Below are 17,540 nucleotides of genomic sequence, written 5' to 3'. Positions count from 1 at the left end.
GCTTGGAAAACGCCTAGTGCCTGAGACCCACTCCCGGACAGCTGGGTCTCCAGGGTCTGGATGGTGTTTTGTTTTGTTTTTAAACTCCTAGGGATTCTACTACAGGCAGGGTGCAGACGGGTGAAGCCCCCAGGACATTCCCGGGGCAGGGCTGCAGGGCTTCTCTGCTCTTCAGCCTAAGCAGGCCGCCCCCTCCACCTTCCTTTTAAGTGCTTAGTGGAGACTCACCCATAATTGCCCCAAGGGAAGTCGTCTTGGATAAATTAATATTCTGAATTCCGATGAAGCAGATCTCCCTCTCTGAGGGAAGCAGTGATAGATTATTTGCTGAGGGATGGAACTGTCTTGTTTTTTAAGATTTTTTTTTTTTAAATGCTTACTTTGGCAGCACATACAGTAAAATTAGAACCAGAGAATAGGCTGGCCCTTGCACAAGGATGACATGTAAATTTATGGGCATTCCATATTTGTACTAGGGCTGAGGGGCTCAATGAGGTTTGTCGAGTCTGTGTGTGTGTGCAAAATTTTGTTTAAGTCAAGCCTCACACTGTTGGCATTTGGGATTGCACAGTTCTTGGCTGTGGGGCGCTACCAATACATTGTAGGGTATTTGACAGCATCACAGATCCTTGCCCGCTAGATGCCAATGGTTCCCCCAATTGTCACAACCATAATTGTCTTCAGACAATGCCCAATATCCCCTGAGGGAGTGAAATTGCACTCAGTTGAGAACCACTGACTTAAAATACATGCAGAAATGTGTCTCTGCTTGCTGATTTTTTAACTACGTGAAATTTTAAAAAAGATTTTCTCTCCCAATATATTTTCCAGCTGGGCATGGTGGTGCATGTCTGTAATCCCGGCCACTCTGGTGGCTGCGGTAGGAGGATCGAAAGTTGGAGGCCAGCCTCAGCAATTTATCAAGACCCAGCCTCAAAACGAAAAATAAAAAGAGCCGGGAATGTGGCTCAGTGGTTCAACCCCAGTATCAAAGAAGAAAAATATTCTCCAAACCAGTCAAACCAGTTACATAATGCTGGTGGGAGGTGGGAGAAAGCATCAGGCCTATTCTCCTGGGTACGTAAAGAGCTTTAGAAGACCTGCTGGAAGAATATCTACCTGGAGAAAGACACAGTTGGCTTGGCAGCAAAGCCTGGTAAGAGCTCAGTGAACTTAGCCCAGCCCAGGGTCACGGCCACACCTCCCTCAGCACCTCTGCTGCTGATGAACCTCCTTTTCCAGAGCCCCGAGAGCCCCTGTGGTTGACCCCTGGGTGGCTCCTGTCCACGAGGCACCTGCTCAGGTCTGTTCCAATTTCACATCACACAGCTCTGTCTTGGGGAAGCCTTCTGAGAAGCTGTTCTTCTGAGCTCCAGAAGAGTGGCCCAACTGTGCCGAATGGCTGGCACCTGCTTGGGGACAGTGTGTGTCACTTCTGCCGACACCAGGCAGGATGCCATTCGACCACGGCTCCCACACGGGGCCCGGCGAGGAGTAGCTGTTTAAAACTGTAAGCAGAGCATCCATGAGATTTGAAAACACGCTTTGCAGCATTTGTTCAGAATTGAGAAGAGACATTGGTTCTCCGGATGCTCACCCCTTTAATTGTTTGTGGAAAGGTGAGTCATTCTCCGGTTGGTCCTTTCTCAGACCTTCATCCAGCCTGCTGTAGTGCAGGGACATGGTTTTTAGTGATTTATACACAGGACCACGCCTGATTTGCATGACATAGTGCAAAATGCAAATCAGGGCCTGTTGTTTGCAAGTGAGAATTCCCCGCCCTGGTACCCCCTGTCTCTCTATGGTGTTTTTAATGCTTCTCAGAACCAATGTGCACCCTCACAGGTACCCAGGGTCCTGCCCTTGACCCTTGAGTGGGGCACAGGCCTGGTGACCTGATCCCTTCTGTGCCTGATGGGGAGGAAGGAAGCTGCAATCATGGATGAGGGCAGGCAAGTGGGGTACAGAAAGGTCACAAGAGGAGGCGACAGTCAGCCGGACGGGACCACCAAGCCGCAGGCTCACGCTCCACTCTCCCCCTCAGACATGACTTTCAAGTCACACTCAAAGTGGTGAAGAATTTTCTTACGGAGGTTGCAGACCTTGAACCCTGCCCAAGCCTGGGTCACATGGATGTGATCAGCTGTCACACAGCCAAGGGACTGGCGCTGCTTGCACTTAAAGTAACAGCTGATTTGTGGGGGTGGGGTGCTGGGGTTGAACCTAGGCCTCACACATGCCAGGCAAGGTCTGCCACTGAGCTCCAGGACCAGCTTATTTCCTACACAGTTGTCCCCATTATGCAGGGACAGTTGTTCCAGGACCTCTCAGATACCAAAATCCATAAACACTCAAGCCCCTCCTATGAAATTGCATCGCACATCTTGCATAAAACATCCTTCAGTACAGACAGACTCCTGTCTAAGTGACGTGTCATCCCTAACACAATGAGAATGCTGCGTAAATAGTTGTTACTCCGTGTGTTTAGGGAATAGGAAATAAAAATGTCTGTGCACATTCAGTACAGATGCAAGTCTTTTCAAATATTTTCCAACTGCAATGAGTTGAAATTGGGGATATAGAATCCTCAGAGATGGAGGGGAGCCTCTACAATTATGTAAAGGGTGTAGTGAATTATTTTCCAAATCAGAAGGCTAATGCTATAACCAGTTGCCCAAGTAACTCATTCTTGCAGATTGGTTTTGTTTTATTTTTTACAAGCCAGGCTCTGGCTATATTGCCAGGCTGGCCCTGAACTCCTGGGCTCAAATGATACTCTTCTCTGCCTCTCGAGCGGCTGAGACTCCAGGTGTACCACCACACCTGGCTTCTTTCAAAATCAGAATTAACATATTAAGCACTTTTGGTCTTCACATTTGCTAACATTTCCTGTTTTTGCTTACGTTGTTCGTCTGTGCATAATGAAAACACGAAGTATGCTTTAAAAAAAAAATGGGCCTTCCTTTTTCTGTTCTTTCTACCATACATTTCTTGACTGCTTTGTAAAAACAGTCAAAAATAATCCAGCAATCATAATTTATGTGTGGCCAAAAAAATTAGGCATTCCACAGATGTATTTTTGTCCCTTACTTGAAAAGTAAAGTGGAAACCATTGCTGGTGGGTTTGAAGGTGGAGCAGCACTGTGTAGGGACAATGGCAAGATGAGAGAGAAAGCGAATGTCACCTAAACTTGTCACTGGATATCATCCACTGTTTCTTGGCGTCAGGACCTGGAACCACCTGTACCTAGATGTAAAGCACTTGTCACTTCTCAGCTCCAAAGATCAAACTCCAGGGTGAGGTGCTGGGGACACCCCCGTTTCAGGCCCAGTGTCCCGTCTAACAATGTCCCCTCCCGTTGTGACCGACTCAAGCTCCTCCCAGAAACACTATGAACCCCACCCTGCCCTGGCTTTTGGCATAGGCTTGCGCATCTTGGCTGAAATGCTAGGAAGCCACACACGCTCCTAGACTAAAGGCCCTGACAGAGGGTGCAGGCACCCAGTGACGTTCTATGGGTGTGGGTGTCCATCCTCTGTGGGCCCTCCCACCAGGCACACATGCAGGGCACCACCACAACGAAAACACAAACAGCCTATTTGTTCTCTGTTTAGCTGCCTCAGCACAGATCCCACTTGCAAGGTAGGAGCAAAAATTAAAAATGCAAATTGTTTCAGCTCAGAAATCACATTCCTTAGCGACTTTTTTTTTTTCAATTTGGTACCAGGGATGGAACCCAGGGGTGCTCTACCACTGAGCCCCATGCCAGCCCTTTCTGCTTTTAATGCTGTATCAGGGTCTCACTAAGTTGCTGAGGCTGACCTTGAACTTGCGATCCTCCTGGCTCAGCCTCCCAACTCGGCAAGCACAGGCTGTCACTGTGGGGATACTTATCTTTCCTGGGGGATATTAGTTAGGCACACGTGCTTCACGGAGTAGCTGCAGAGCCATCTTTCTGCTACTTCTGCTTGTCAAGCCATGTACATCCAGTGACTCATCATCAACGAGACTCAGAATAAGGAACTCATCCTTGCTGCCGCTGCACATTTGCCCAGTATATTCATTTACTTGTTGATATTTTAATTTCTTCTTCTTATTTTTTGAGAAGGGGTCTCACTGTGTTGCCTGGCTGGTCAAACACCTGGGCTCAAGCCGTCTTCCCAACTCAGCCTTCCAAGTAGCTGAACTACAGGTGTGAGTCACAGCACCCGCTACCTTAAAAAAACAAATGTATTTATTTTTTGGTGCCAAGGATTGAACCCAGGGGTGCTTAACCACTGAGTCACATCCCCAACCCTTTTTATATTTTATTTAGAGTCAGGGTCTCGCTGAGTTGTTTAGGTCCTCGCTAAGTTTCAGAGGCTAGCTTTGAACTCACAGTCCTCCTGCCTCAGCCTCCTCAGCTGCTGGGATTACAGGCATGAATCACCATGTCAGGCTTACTTTTTAAATTTTTAATTGACATATTTCACTTAGCATGATAGTCTCCAGTTCCATTCATTTACCTGCAAATGCCATAATTTCCTTCTTCCATATGGCTGAGTCATATTCCCTTGTGTATATGTAGCACACTCTCTTTATCCATTCATCTGTTGAAGGGCACCTAGGTTGGTTTCATAGCTTAGCTATTGTGAACTGAGCTGCTATAAACATGGATGTGGCTGTGTCCCTGTAGTATGCTGATTTTAAGTTCCTTGGGTATAGACCAGGGAGTGGGATAGCTGGGTCAAATGGTGGATCCATTCCAAGTTTTCTGAGGAATTTCCGTTCTGCTTTCCATAGTGGTTATACCAATTTGCAGTCCCACAAGCAATGTATGAGTGTACTTTTTCCTTACATCCTCATCTACATTTATTGTTGCTTGTGTTTTTGTTTTGTTTTGTTTTGTTTTTGTGGTGCTAGGGATTGAACCCAGGGCCTTATGCATGCAAGGCAAGCCCTCTACCAACTGAGCTACGCCCCCAACCCCTTGTATTCTTTTTTTTTTTTTGGGGGGGGGGCGGGTACTGGGTATTGAAAACTCAGGGGCACTCAACCACTAAACCACATCCCCTGTCCTAATTTGTATTTTATTTAGGGACAGGGTCTCACTGAGTTGCTTAGCACCTCTCTTTTGCTGAGGCTGGCTTTGAACTCGTCATCCTCCTGCCTCAGCCTCCCAAACTGCTGGGATTACAGGCATGTGCCACCACGCCCACAGCCCCCTTGTATTCTTGATCAATTGCCATTTTGACTGGAGTGAGATGGAATCTCAGTGAATGGGATCCTAACTAGCATAAGTTATTTATACTCCGTGTATGTATAATATGTCAAAATACACTCTACTGTCATCTGTACCTAAAAAGAACAAACAAAAAAATCAAAAAGTAAAAAACTTTAAAAAATGTTTTTAATCGACAAATAATAACTACATATTTATGTGGCAACATTTTTTTTTTTTTGAAGGCTCCCATCTGGCGAAATGCGAGTCTTCTCTGAAATGTGTGATTTTGCCCCAGGTGATGTGTTGGTTCCATGATTTAAATCATGAACACATTTTAAAATATAAGAGCACCAGGAACCCTAGATGCAAAAGAAATTCTGTTAAGACCAAATAGGGAGGGAGAAAAGAAGGGGGGTGCTTAGGAGCGCTGATAGATTCTGCAAGGCGGTGATAATTCCTCATGAGCTGGCAGGTTTTTCAGAGAAATAAACAGGAAGCGGAATTTGCTGGGGTCCCCAGGGGTCCTGCGAATGCCTTTCAGGATCCTGAGAGCTGTTTGGAATCCTGTGTCCTTCATGGAGATCGCTGACCTCTACGTGTCCTCCAGCCGGGGAGCCTCTGCAGCTCTGACGGGGTGGCTTTCTCTGAAACAAAAAGAGGTGCAGGCAAGAGGAACTTGGCTCCTTCCCCAGAGCGTCTGGGCAGCTTGGCTTCCTCTTCATCTCTTCCAGCCGCACCCCCTGCGTGTTCTCCTTCATTTTTCTGAGTCAACAAAGAGGAAATGTGAAGGCACTGCAGAGGAACAGGCGTGATAGGGTGCAGAGACCAAAGGCAACATTTGGCCAGTTGTTGCCATTTAGAAGTCTTTGAGCTGAGCAGGCGCTGTGGAGTGGAGGAGTCCTCTGAGACTCCTCCAGATAACAGACACTCAAGGCCAGCAACTGAGGTTCGGTTTGGCTTGGATTTGCAGCCCAGCCCGGAGGACGCAGTCACTGACTTGCAGGATCCAAAGGTGCAGGGGCCCATCAGACAAGGTCAGCTACAGAGAAATTGCAAGACCAGCATAAAAGGACCCCAGTCACACCGTTTATGCCAAACAGCGGGCGACTCCTGGTTGCAGAGCACACACGTGCCTGTTGGAAAACATATCATAGGCTACATGGGGTACCACGTGCAAATAAAAATGTCTATGCTACTCTAGGCTCAGATGCTGCCTGCGTTCCCAGCCCTGCTGTCTCTGGGGGAGGGGAGAGGGCTAGGGAGCGGCTCCACTCTTCCAGGGTTTGAGGAGTCTCACTTGCCACACTACCCACAGGCTCCACGAACGGAGGCCAAGGATCCAGTTCCCAGTACGATCCCATATGCGATTCATTATTCTTATCTTGCCCTCCTCCAAAAGCAACTAGACTGTTCTCAGGAAATGACAGAGCCCGGCAGACAGAACAGGGCGTCTCTGGCACAACTGTGATCAGAACAAAGCAAGCGCTTTCCACATCATTGCGTGGCCCATGGACGCCTTTAGATTTTATGTAATTGGACAACCCCTTGTGGGCCCCACTGCTGTGCCAACCTGGAGGGAAGGGCGAAGGGGAACCTGCAGTGGCCTTTGTGGAAGGCCCTGTAATTAGCAAAAGAGATTTACCAACAGTTGCTGCACTGTGAATGCAAAGGCATGACCCTGGGGCAAAGGGTGACTCCTTTCCGTCTCAAGTTTTTGAATAGGTAAGACCTCGGGAGCTTGAAGTCCCTTAAAATCTGGAGTTGGTTAAGGTTTAAGGAGACTCCTTTGAAACTTCAACCTATTAAGACATGCACAGAGCTCCCCAGGAATCCCCAAGAGGTCAGCCCTGCAGTATGTCAAAATTTAGCACGGAAGATAGACAGGGAGAGGACAGGTAAAGATGGGCAGGTTGTCCAACACAGGTGGACTGTGTTCCTGAACCGTGGAGTGCATGGCTTTCCGGAGGGGACTTCTTAGTTGAGATACCCCACCCCGCACACACTAAGCACTTTTGTTAAACAACTGAATCAATCAGTGCTGCCTGATGGTCACAGATGACTTAAAACTGCGGGAAGAAGCAGGTCCAGGTATAGGTGCAACTACCATTTAACCCTTCTCATCATCCTGCGTGACAAATGCTACCTGGATTCGTATTCTGGGGTGGAGGTACTGTGCACCAAACCCAGGAAAGCTCCGCCACTGAGCCACATCCCCAGCCCTTTTCCATTTTTTTGTTTGGAGACAGGGTCTTGCTAAGTTGCTTAGGGCCTCACTAAGTTGCTGAGGCTGGCTTTGAACTCAAGATCCTCCTGCCTTAGCCTCCTGGGTCGCTGGGATGACAGGTGTGCGCCACTGCAACTGGTTTCATATTCTTTGTGGTGACTTACCTCCTTAAAACTGTTCTTGTCAGGTCTATTGGTCAGAGTGGCAAAAAAAAAAAAATCTGACTAAAACAGGGGACTTTGGTGACCAAGTGGCAGGACTGCTAATAATTACAATAAACCAAGATGGCCCCCGGGAAAGGGAGGTGTGTGTTCACCCCAGCCTTAAAATCTCTGCACCTGCCTGCCTGCGCTGTGGAGAGGCAACCTTCGCACCTTGGAGTCTTTGCCCAAATGTCGTCTCCTCCACAAGGCTGACTCTGACCATGGTATTCCAACTCCCGTGCATCCCTCCATCCTGATACTCCACAACGTTTTCCACCCTGCCCAACTTTGGTTTTTGCTCTACATCGTTTTACCCCTTCTAAGAGGCTATGTCATTTTCTGGTTTTATTGCAGTAGTGCAGACTTCAGAGGGACATGGGTCTCGGCTGTGTTCAGTGGTACATCCTAAGCTTCTGAACTGTCAATCACAGGCAAATGCTCAACTGGATATTTGATGAGTGAATGAGGGCCAGGGACATCTTGAAGGTGGGAAGGAAGAAGGAGAACGTGACAGGCAAAGGAATAGATGGGAAAACCCGAGTTCTGGACTGTCCTGTAAATGGGGTTATACTTGACAGCTTGAGGGAGCCAAACAGCCAAGCCAGCTGCTTGTCATCTTCACACCACCCCCACCCGACTCTCAACTTTGACATAATAAGCTGATCACTAAACATCCTAAGCACAATCCAAATGCCAACCGCATAGCATCTGGTCGTCAATAGCACAGATAGGATTCAGTGGCAAGAAATGGTCCCATGGTTAAGATTTTATTTCAGTTAAGAGGCAGGGTCTCCCTATGTTTCTCAGGCTGGCCCCGAACTCCTGGGCTCAGCTGATCTCCTGTCTCACCTCCCAAGTAGCAGGGGCTAAAGGTGTTCACCACCAAACCCAGCTCAACAATACGATTTTTTCCTATGTTTTTATTACTGCCTTATAGTTATAGTTCATAGTGGAGTTCATTCTGACATATTCACAAATGCATTTAATGTAGTTTGCTCCAATTCAGCTCCCAGGACTTGCCCTTTCCCACCCTTCCTCCATGCCCCCTGATCCCCTTCTTCAACAGCAAGACTTTAAGGAAGAGTATCCATCCATTGGAATGTGAATAGAGGCAGCTGCGTCTCAGTCAGTTGTAACAAGTCACCCTCAGCAAGGCACATTTTAGAAACTCAACACAACTCTTGTGGGCAGATTAAAATGCAGAGAGAGAAAGTGAGCCTCAATCCCTGCCTACCTTCTTGCACCAAAGTGACCCCTATTCTGTCCTCAAAAAGCTACTTCTTAGGTGTCTTGAAGTGAGCAAATTTATCTGTCTTCAACAATTGACTTGAAGGATCACATTGTAGGCACATGAGTATCACACCAGAGTGACAGATTTCATTGAGAAGTGGCAGACACCCAGGTCTGCCTGGTAATAGCCACCACTCATATTAGTTTCAATAGATTTTCCATTGTTATGTTGGGGTAGCAGGAAAGGTCCAGCTTAGATCTTCTCCTGTTCTTAGAAACCGTATAACCCACGGCCAAACAGTCACACTGGGATCTGATGTGTGCAGATCACATATCACAGTGTGACCCCAAAGACATCATCATTGTTATTACTGCTTGTGACTTTCCTAAGGTGCCCATCCATACTCCTCAGCTGTGTTTACTTGCTTACGTACCTGTCCTAAGTTTCAAAAGAAGGGTAAGGGAGCCTTGAGTGGGGTCATGAAAAAGAATCACGAAAGCTAAATGTTTTACTCAAGAAGTTATTGTTGGGGAAAAGGCAAGAGCAATGGTAGAATATGCTACCATTTAAGGGACAGTTAAGGAACAAATCAGGGTAAGGTGAGAGTCCTCAACTGTCACTAGTGATATTTGGGGCCAGGGAGTCTGCTGTGGGGGGCTGTTTGTGCACTGTACCACTATAGTAGCATCCCGGCTAGATGCCCCTTGTAGAGCAATCTCCTGAGCACCCATCACAAATGTCTCCAGACACTGCCAAATGCTTTCTGCAGAGGCGCAACATCACCTCCAGTTGAGACTCACTAGGGTTAGCTGACTAGCCTAGCAAACCAACCCCATTAGGCCACCCAACAAACAGGTCAACTAGCGTCACTGCAGGTGGAGAATTCTGCTCTAGACAGCCATCTGGGGACCCCAGATCTCTGCACTCTTGAGCTCCTCCATCCACTGGGATCCACTCCACGTTCTGAAAGCTAATAAATAGGGAAGAGGACGAGAGAGGGTAGGAGACATCAGGGAGTCGCAGGAGTCAGGAATAACACAGAGGACTCCCCACCAACACCCTCCCCAACCTTCCACTGGCCAAGACTCAGTCCCAAGTCCCCACACAGCCCCAAGGGATGCTGCCATGTAAAGTAGCTTCATGCCCAAAGAAAAAATGAAACAGTAATGAGGTTTGATGAAGGTGGTGTGTTCTCCCATGGTTGTCATTGACCCTTCCCCCTTAAAAAAAAAAAAATCCTAGGATACATACACGGCTCCTCCTCCGGGGTTTGCACTTTACACGCACAGCAGGGGTGCCTATTGCAAACTAATGCCATTTGTTTTCAGGCTCTGGGAAAGTAATGAAAGCACAGACAAATGTTTCCACAGGTGAGCGTAAAGAGGTTTGCATCACCGAGGACCAGGCTCTTGTCTTCTAAGGGCACAAGGGGCCCAGCACCTCAGATTGGGTTAACGGGAGTAAGTTTTCACTAGAAGCAAAAGTTGCAGTTCTTGATCACCTTCAGAGTAATGGGGACCCACGTGGATCTTTACGGCAATGTATTAGTAACGCATCTCAGAATGAAATTAATGGACCCTGTGATATAAAATGATTCTGAGTTTTTCTCTTTCCTGGGTTCAAGGGCTCTTGCTATCGCACCTGTTCTCATTAGGAAGGCTGGACGTGTTTTACTTAATGTTTCCAAGCAGATGATCGCTGTAGAGAAGGTCTTACGGAAGGTTCCCAGGTCTTAGTGAAGGAAAACAGAGCCTGCACTTCTTTCTTCCCCACTGACTTACAGAATACTTACCCTAGGTGAGAGCAGAGTAGTTTAGGGAGGAGTGTTGTTTCTTCATGAAGTATTTCTTGATGTTTAAAGCCCTTGCGAGAGATAACTCCCCTCCTCCTCAGAGTTTCCAATTCAGTTACAAACAGCAAAGAATACACAGACTTTCCTTGTCATAGGGCACAGGTGAACAATTCCAGTTATTCCACCAGATAAACCATTAAAATTGCCCCCCCCACCACCAAAAAAAAGGTGAAGGAGGGGGTTAAAAAACTTTTAAAAATTACTGAAAATACTGCTGCTTTGGAGTAACCAAAACATGTTTTTGAGTCACTACTATTGCATGCACTCTATTTTAAAATTGGAGAACCTTTCAAATATTTGTATTAGTCAGAATTTTCTGCAAAACAAACATTCCCCCAACTGAATGGCTTAAGTCCACCAAACAAGTCATGACAACAAATTAAAGTGAGTCCTTGTTTTAATGATTTCAACAGTCACCCTTTGTGTAGCCTGTGAGTCTGTGGATCAGGAATTTGGGCTGGGCTCAACTCCGTGGTTCTTCTTGGATGGGGCCAGCTATGAGTGTCTGGTGTAGTTTCAGGGAGCTGTAGGTGGGCTGCTCCTGACATGGCCCCTCTTAGCCTCCGGCAGGCTTCGCAGAGTTCCAAGAGGAAGGCCTCCTGACATCTGGACCTGGAACTTACACAGTGTCTCTGCTTCCCTTTCTGTTAACCAAAGCAAGGAACGAGAGCAGACGGATTCACTAGGAGGAAAAGTAGATTTCTCCTAGTAGTGGATTTCACGTCCTATTAGCTCCTATGAGTGGGTGTAGTTATAAGTGACCACCGTGGTGGTGCAAATGTGAATAAAGCAATCCCCTGGCTGCTGTAACTATTACCATTTGTAGCCAAGCAGGTAGCTTCTCTACCCTGGTAGTATTTTCAACAGACCCACCATGAGACTCTGATAAAACGACAGAAGCCAAATGTTTGCACAAGATGGAATTGATATTGGGGGAGAAAACCTAAATAAACCCTCTCTCATCACTTGTTCTTAGTCAACTTAAAATTACTAATTTTGGAGGTCACACAGCTGGGAAATATCAGTTCCCCACTGATGTAGAGATGGATAACATCTCTGATGTGCCGGTTAGGACCATATCAGTTGCGATGTTGCTTTTCAGGGACTTGAAGGCCAATTTCACGGAAGAGCATGGAGTGCTCTCAGGGGCCTAGAGACATCTGGTGTGGAACTGGAAGGGGATCTCTGCTTCAGATTGTGTCTGTCCCCTTTGGTGCCTTGACTCTTGGGTCAGATCCTGCTCAGCTCTGCATGTAGACAGGCTGCTTTCCTATTGAAGCTGGTGTGTGTTTTCTTGTGCCCAAGCACCCAAAGTCCTTCAGCTCTGTGGCAAATCAAGCCACATGTCCAGCTTGTTCGTCCAGGAGGATGGAGCCAGTTATACGATAGCTCAGTATTACCCAGGACAAGTTGACTGGGGCCACCCAATGACCCCAGCTTCACTCAAGAAGAAACATCCTTTGGAAAGGTGCCCCTGGCCAATGGAATATTACAAGACTCTCACCTATGCCAGCAAACCAAGAAAAGCTAGGCTTGCTCCTCAGGTCAGTGCTGTCTCCCTTCAGCTGAAGTCCTGGTTAAAAGCCCTGCCTGTCTATTTGCTTTCACTTGACTTGATTTCATTTCTACTGTGACTGAGTCAAAGGTTCCTTTCTTCTGTGTCAGTTGGAAACTTACCACAAAGGGGCATGCGTGGAAGTAGGGGTCAAGATTCGTGGCCAGTTTTGCAATCCACTGTGATTTTATTTGTATTTTCATAATCACATTCTATGTTGTTGTTTTAAAAATTCAACCCTGCAAAGAGGAAAGGGCCCAGCAGTTGGGAACTAAAAAGCTCCACTGGATTCTTATTTAAGCCCAGATATAGGATTGTGTGCTTTGTGTTTAAACTTTGAAACATCCCCCTAAATATGTGGTCTTGAAGTATATCACCTTGAATATCAGACCTTTTTTTCTTTGTCTGATACTGGGGACTGAACCCAGGGATGCTCTACCACAGAGCCACATCCCCAGGTTATTTTGTCATTTTTGAAACTGGGTCTCACTAAGTTGCTTAGGGTCTTGCTAAGTTGCAGAGGCTGGCCTCGAACTGGCAATTCTCCTGGCTCAGTTGCTGGGACTGTAGGCATGTACCACATTGCCCTGCTGAATAACAGGGTCTTAAGGTGCTCTCGGAGCAGCATCTCTTGCCCCTTGGTAAAATAATTACCGTTTCCCACAGCGTTGGAATCGCCTACAACCCTTGATGAGATCAGTGCTGTTACAGAAATAGGGAAAAATATTAGTGCAATGTAAGTTTCTCTGTAGCTAAAGCTCATTGATGTTGAACAGAATAACCTCGTTATTTTGTATTCCATTACAAAGCGCGTTAGAAGAAAAAGGGTGAGACACCTTTATTTAAATAGACAAAGGAAAAAAAAAACAGCAGGAGAGAGTCACTAATATCTTATTCATGAGCAGGGGACATCAACCAAGAAAAATGACAAACAAAATCAATGGCTTCTGCTCTGGGGGACCTGGTGCTCCCGCCCCAACCAGAAATGGCTCAGGTGCACTCCTTGAAGTCACCTGTGTCACAGAATCATCCACCCACTGCCCACACAAGCCGTGGGCTGGATGAGAAGCACCAAATGACTTCATTACCTGGCTGCTCATATTTGGAGCACATTTTCAAGAGATTAAAGGAAAAATAATAACCTATGCCTTTACCCACAAAATCTTACTTACTAAAGACATGGTAGCACGAACTTGTAATAAAATAGAGTTGATCCTCCTTATTCGTGGATTTCATATTCGCAAGAGCGTCCACTTACTAAAATGTACTCGCAACCCCCAAATGGGTACACGTGGTGCTGTGGCAGTGACCCTCAGACATGCGCAGAGCGGAGATGATGTTTCAGTCCTCTCACTGGATACGCCTCTTCCCAGCTCAGGGTGCACCTGAGGGTGCACCGAAGTGACGCCCGGTGTTCTCCGTTCAGTTCTTACGCAATCAACTAGCTCCCTGTTCTGGAGCCTACGTCATGCTTTTTGCATTTTGCATATTGGAGATTAAGCACAAATAGGCTTAGCAAGTGCTTTATGGAAAAAGGACACAGTGGATCCTCTTGGTTCAAGTGTGGTATGGTGCCCTCCGCTGTCAGTTCAACCTGTCAAACAACAGTATGTATTAAATAAGGGTCTTCCAACAGGAACACGCGTAAAACAAAGTCCGGTATTGATGGGTTGGCCAAACGTCGTTGCAAGAGGCTGCCTGTTGACCCTGGGAAAAAGGTGTCAGCACGTGCTCCTTCCGTATGCAAGGACACTTGATAGCGCACCACTACTCTGAGTAATGAGAATGCATATTTGTTAAATGAGTGCATTAAAGGATGCGTGTCACGGAAAGAAGGAGTAAAATGCTCCGCGGGTTCCCAGACAACATCCAGCCAAGGGGCAACAGGAAGTATGCCCTGGAGAGGGAGGTGTGGGGGCGGGGCTTTGTGAGCAGCTCAGAGGTGGATATTAAAAGGTCGGTTACACATAAGGTCGTTCACTTGGGACATGGTGGCACTTGGCTCCCGAAGAGCAAGCCCCAAGGTCGACCTTGGGAATCTCAGGGGTCATTCTGCAACCTCTGGGGTATGTGACCTCCAGGAAGTTACTCAGTTCCCAGTGGAGTGGGGTTGAGAATAGCCCTATCTCCTAAGGTTGTTAAGAAGATTAAAATATATTATCCAAGAGCCTTGGCCAAGAGCCCGAGGCATGTGAAATATACAAAACAATCCAGCTATTTCAGTTGTCATCATTTTTTATAGTATGCAGTCACTGGATATTTCCATTTGACTCAATTATGAAGAGTTCAAGGCAAAATTGTGGACAGAAGGGCTATAAATACAGGTTGAAGGCAGATCCCAAAGGACTTCATCCGGGGCCAATCCATGGAAGGCTGGTGGGTGAGAACCCAGGGTGCTGCTGACTAATCGTGGTGGACCTCACTGTATGTACACCGGCTTCCTCCTGCCTTTCTTTTAAAATTTTTTGTGTACTAGGGATGAGCCCATGTGCCCTGTGCCACTGAGCTACATCCCCAGACCTTTTTACTTTTATTTGGGGACAGGGTCTCACTAAGTGGCCCAGGCTGGCCTTGAACTTGTGTTCCTCTTGCCCAGCCTCCCAAGTAGCTGGGACTGACTGTGACATGCCCACCTAAAGGTGGTATTCGTGGAAAGCCAGGAGTCTCACGGTGGAACAAGGTACTTTCTAAAGTCTTCCACCTCAGAATCAAGAATATGGAAGCCAGGCTATAATTGTCATTGTCCCTAAGTGAAGGAAGGAAGGAAGAGAGGGAGGAAAGGAGAGAAAGAAGGTGGGTGCCGCTTAGATAGCGAATCTGGGGTCTTGGTTGACAATCAAGCCGTGTGTGCTTTGTTCTCACGTGAACAGTAGGCACTTGGCCATAGATTTCTGTACCCTGTATAAATCCGGTCCCCAGGTTTCCCCTTGAAGCATGGATCACAACCTAATCAAAATCCTAACGAGGCACTGAAAAGTTTTGCCAAAATCTTACCTTTTTTCTGTAACATCAACACGGGGGGGAGAGAGAGATCCACAGAGAAGGTTTTCAACGTCCTCCTTCCCCCTCTGTGAAGCCACCACCTTTCTCTTTGGGGAAGAGGTTGGGATGGGGGTGGAGGAAGAAACCCAACAGTGAACTCCTTCTCGTCCTTCAGAAACAAGCCTGCTTTCTATTTTCACAGGCAGAAGCGAATTGTCAAAAGATGGCAGCTGTCACTGGTGTCCTGGCTCAGTTAACCTGTGTGTGCTTGCCGAGTAGCAGGGGGTGATTTCAATAAAAACAATTAAGCCTGTTCGTTTTGTCTGCTTGGCGTTAATGATTCCCTGTTGACAGGGCTGCACCCTGGGGACTTCTTGAGTTTCAAAGCAAGGTTATTAAACAGAAGTGACTGTCAAGTCTTGTAATTTAGGTAGCTGCCCACACAGACCAAAGATGAAAGCAAGAAAAGAAGAAGAAAATGAAGACTGATCACCTGCAACCCTTTGATTCAGGATTGGAAAAATTACCTTTGAGACCCCAAATACTTACCTGTTCCCACCATGAAAGTTCATGAAGAAACAAACCCAAGGGGGTCCCGACACCTTCCTCCTAAGCCTGAGAAGGGGCTTCAAAACAGCCTCCAGATCTCCAGCCCAGGAGGAAGTTTAGAAAGAGAAATTACAAAGGGCTCTTTAGATCTGAGAGTTTGCAAATCTCCCCGACACCCTCTCAGGCCATTTGGAGATCTGTATTTGATTTTGATAATGTCACCAAGGAAAAGATAGCATTTGTTCTACACTTAAAAGCATTTAAAATACTGTCAGTGATCCAAATGATGTTTACCAGAACCGATTTCTAAAAAGAAGTAAATGAGGAAGAAGAGGAAGATCTCCAGGTCTTAAGTGGATACGCAACTTCCGTAGTTTATCTTGGGACTGTTTTATAGAAAGTGACCCTGATAGTACCGGGAGGGCTCATCAGCCACCTAGGAGCCAGTCCCAGGCAAAGATGACCCTGGTTCCACATGCCAGACTCCTTCCAGGGGCAGGAAGGCAGGAACGGCTTTTTTGTTTGTTTGTTTGTTCGTTTCTGACCCTCCACTCCCTCCCCGAGGTTTAACTGTGCTTTCAAAACCCCAAAGAGTGCCTTCTCTCTGGTAAACGTGCATCTGAAGAAAAACAATCCCAGTAGGAAAAATACAAATCAAATACGCCAAGGGATACATAACAAGGATTGTCATTTGGTAGACAGGAACTGACACACTCCCATAATTTCCCCTTGCACAACTATGAATGGGATAAATTAATATCTGGTTTGTCATTGTGGCCTTGAAACTGGCTGATTGCTGAGCCCTGAAAAGATACCAATCCCCAATGTGATTCGCTGGATGTAACAGCCCATAAATCACTGATCGTTTGGTTCAGGGTCGACCCCAGGGCCTGGACCTGGTTAGTACAGAGCTCCCTAACCTCAGCTCTACTGATATTCGGGGCCAGAGCGTTCTTTGTTGCTAGAGCTTGTCTTAGGTATTGAAGGATGATCAGTTAGTGACATCCCCAGCCCTGACCCCCATTTCCCTTCCAAAGGCTTTATCTTATGCCTCCTCATGATTAGATCCAGGTTATGCGTCTTCTCAAGAGCACGACAGGTGGGTGCTGCGTTCTCATCACATCCTACCACATGACACACAATTCGATTTGTCCCAGGGCCTGGGAGCTTCACTTTGATCTCGGGTTTGGAGGGTGCCTGCCAGGATTCTGCACAGCAGAGCTCTTCTCTCTCTCCTTCGGTCACCAATAAGAATGTCATGGGAAGGTAATTTGAGGTTCTGTAAACATCTGCTTGCACACCAAACCATTGTTTTGAAAACCAACCCTCCCAACCAGTGAAGCGTCCCTTTTGACGCTGGTTGCTCAACAGTGTGTGTTGACTGTTTCCACAGGGTTCTCCCAGATCTGGAAATGATCCACGGCCTTTTCCTGAGCTCCTCTCTAGATCAGAGGAGAAATGCCCTTGAATGGCATGCTAGGGTTCCTGAACCTCTGGTCAGTGGACTTTTGAGGACAAAAGGCTCAGTAATCATGTTCCCTGGAAGACAGAACGTGAAGAATCACCAAACACCACGCTTCCTGCAGTTGGCATAACTTTATGACACCTACCTGCTTGCTTGGGTTGTCTGGTGGTGGCATTAGAGTCGAGTCACCAGAGAATCCATCAGTCACAACAATGACTTCACGGAGGAACTGTAGCATCCTACTGAATCTTTCTCGGCAATCATATGTGATCACC

General features: G+C 46.9%; 1 pseudogene; it reads left to right on the top strand.

The window, feature by feature from the left end:
* The first annotated feature begins 372 nt into the window (after positions 1 to 372).
* LOC124106590 (U6 spliceosomal RNA) lies at positions 373 to 471 on the top strand (annotated as a pseudogene).
* The last annotated feature ends 17,069 nt before the right edge of the window (positions 472 to 17,540 follow it).

This window comes from Marmota monax, unplaced genomic scaffold (genome assembly GCF_021218885.2).
Source record: "Marmota monax isolate L192 unplaced genomic scaffold, Marmota_monax_Labrador192_F-V1.1 WCK01_AAM20220418_F8-fsc00260, whole genome shotgun sequence".
Taxonomy (NCBI): Eukaryota; Metazoa; Chordata; class Mammalia; order Rodentia; family Sciuridae; genus Marmota; species Marmota monax.
Note: the sequence above shows the minus strand (reverse complement) of the source record. Positions and strands in the feature narration are given on the sequence as shown.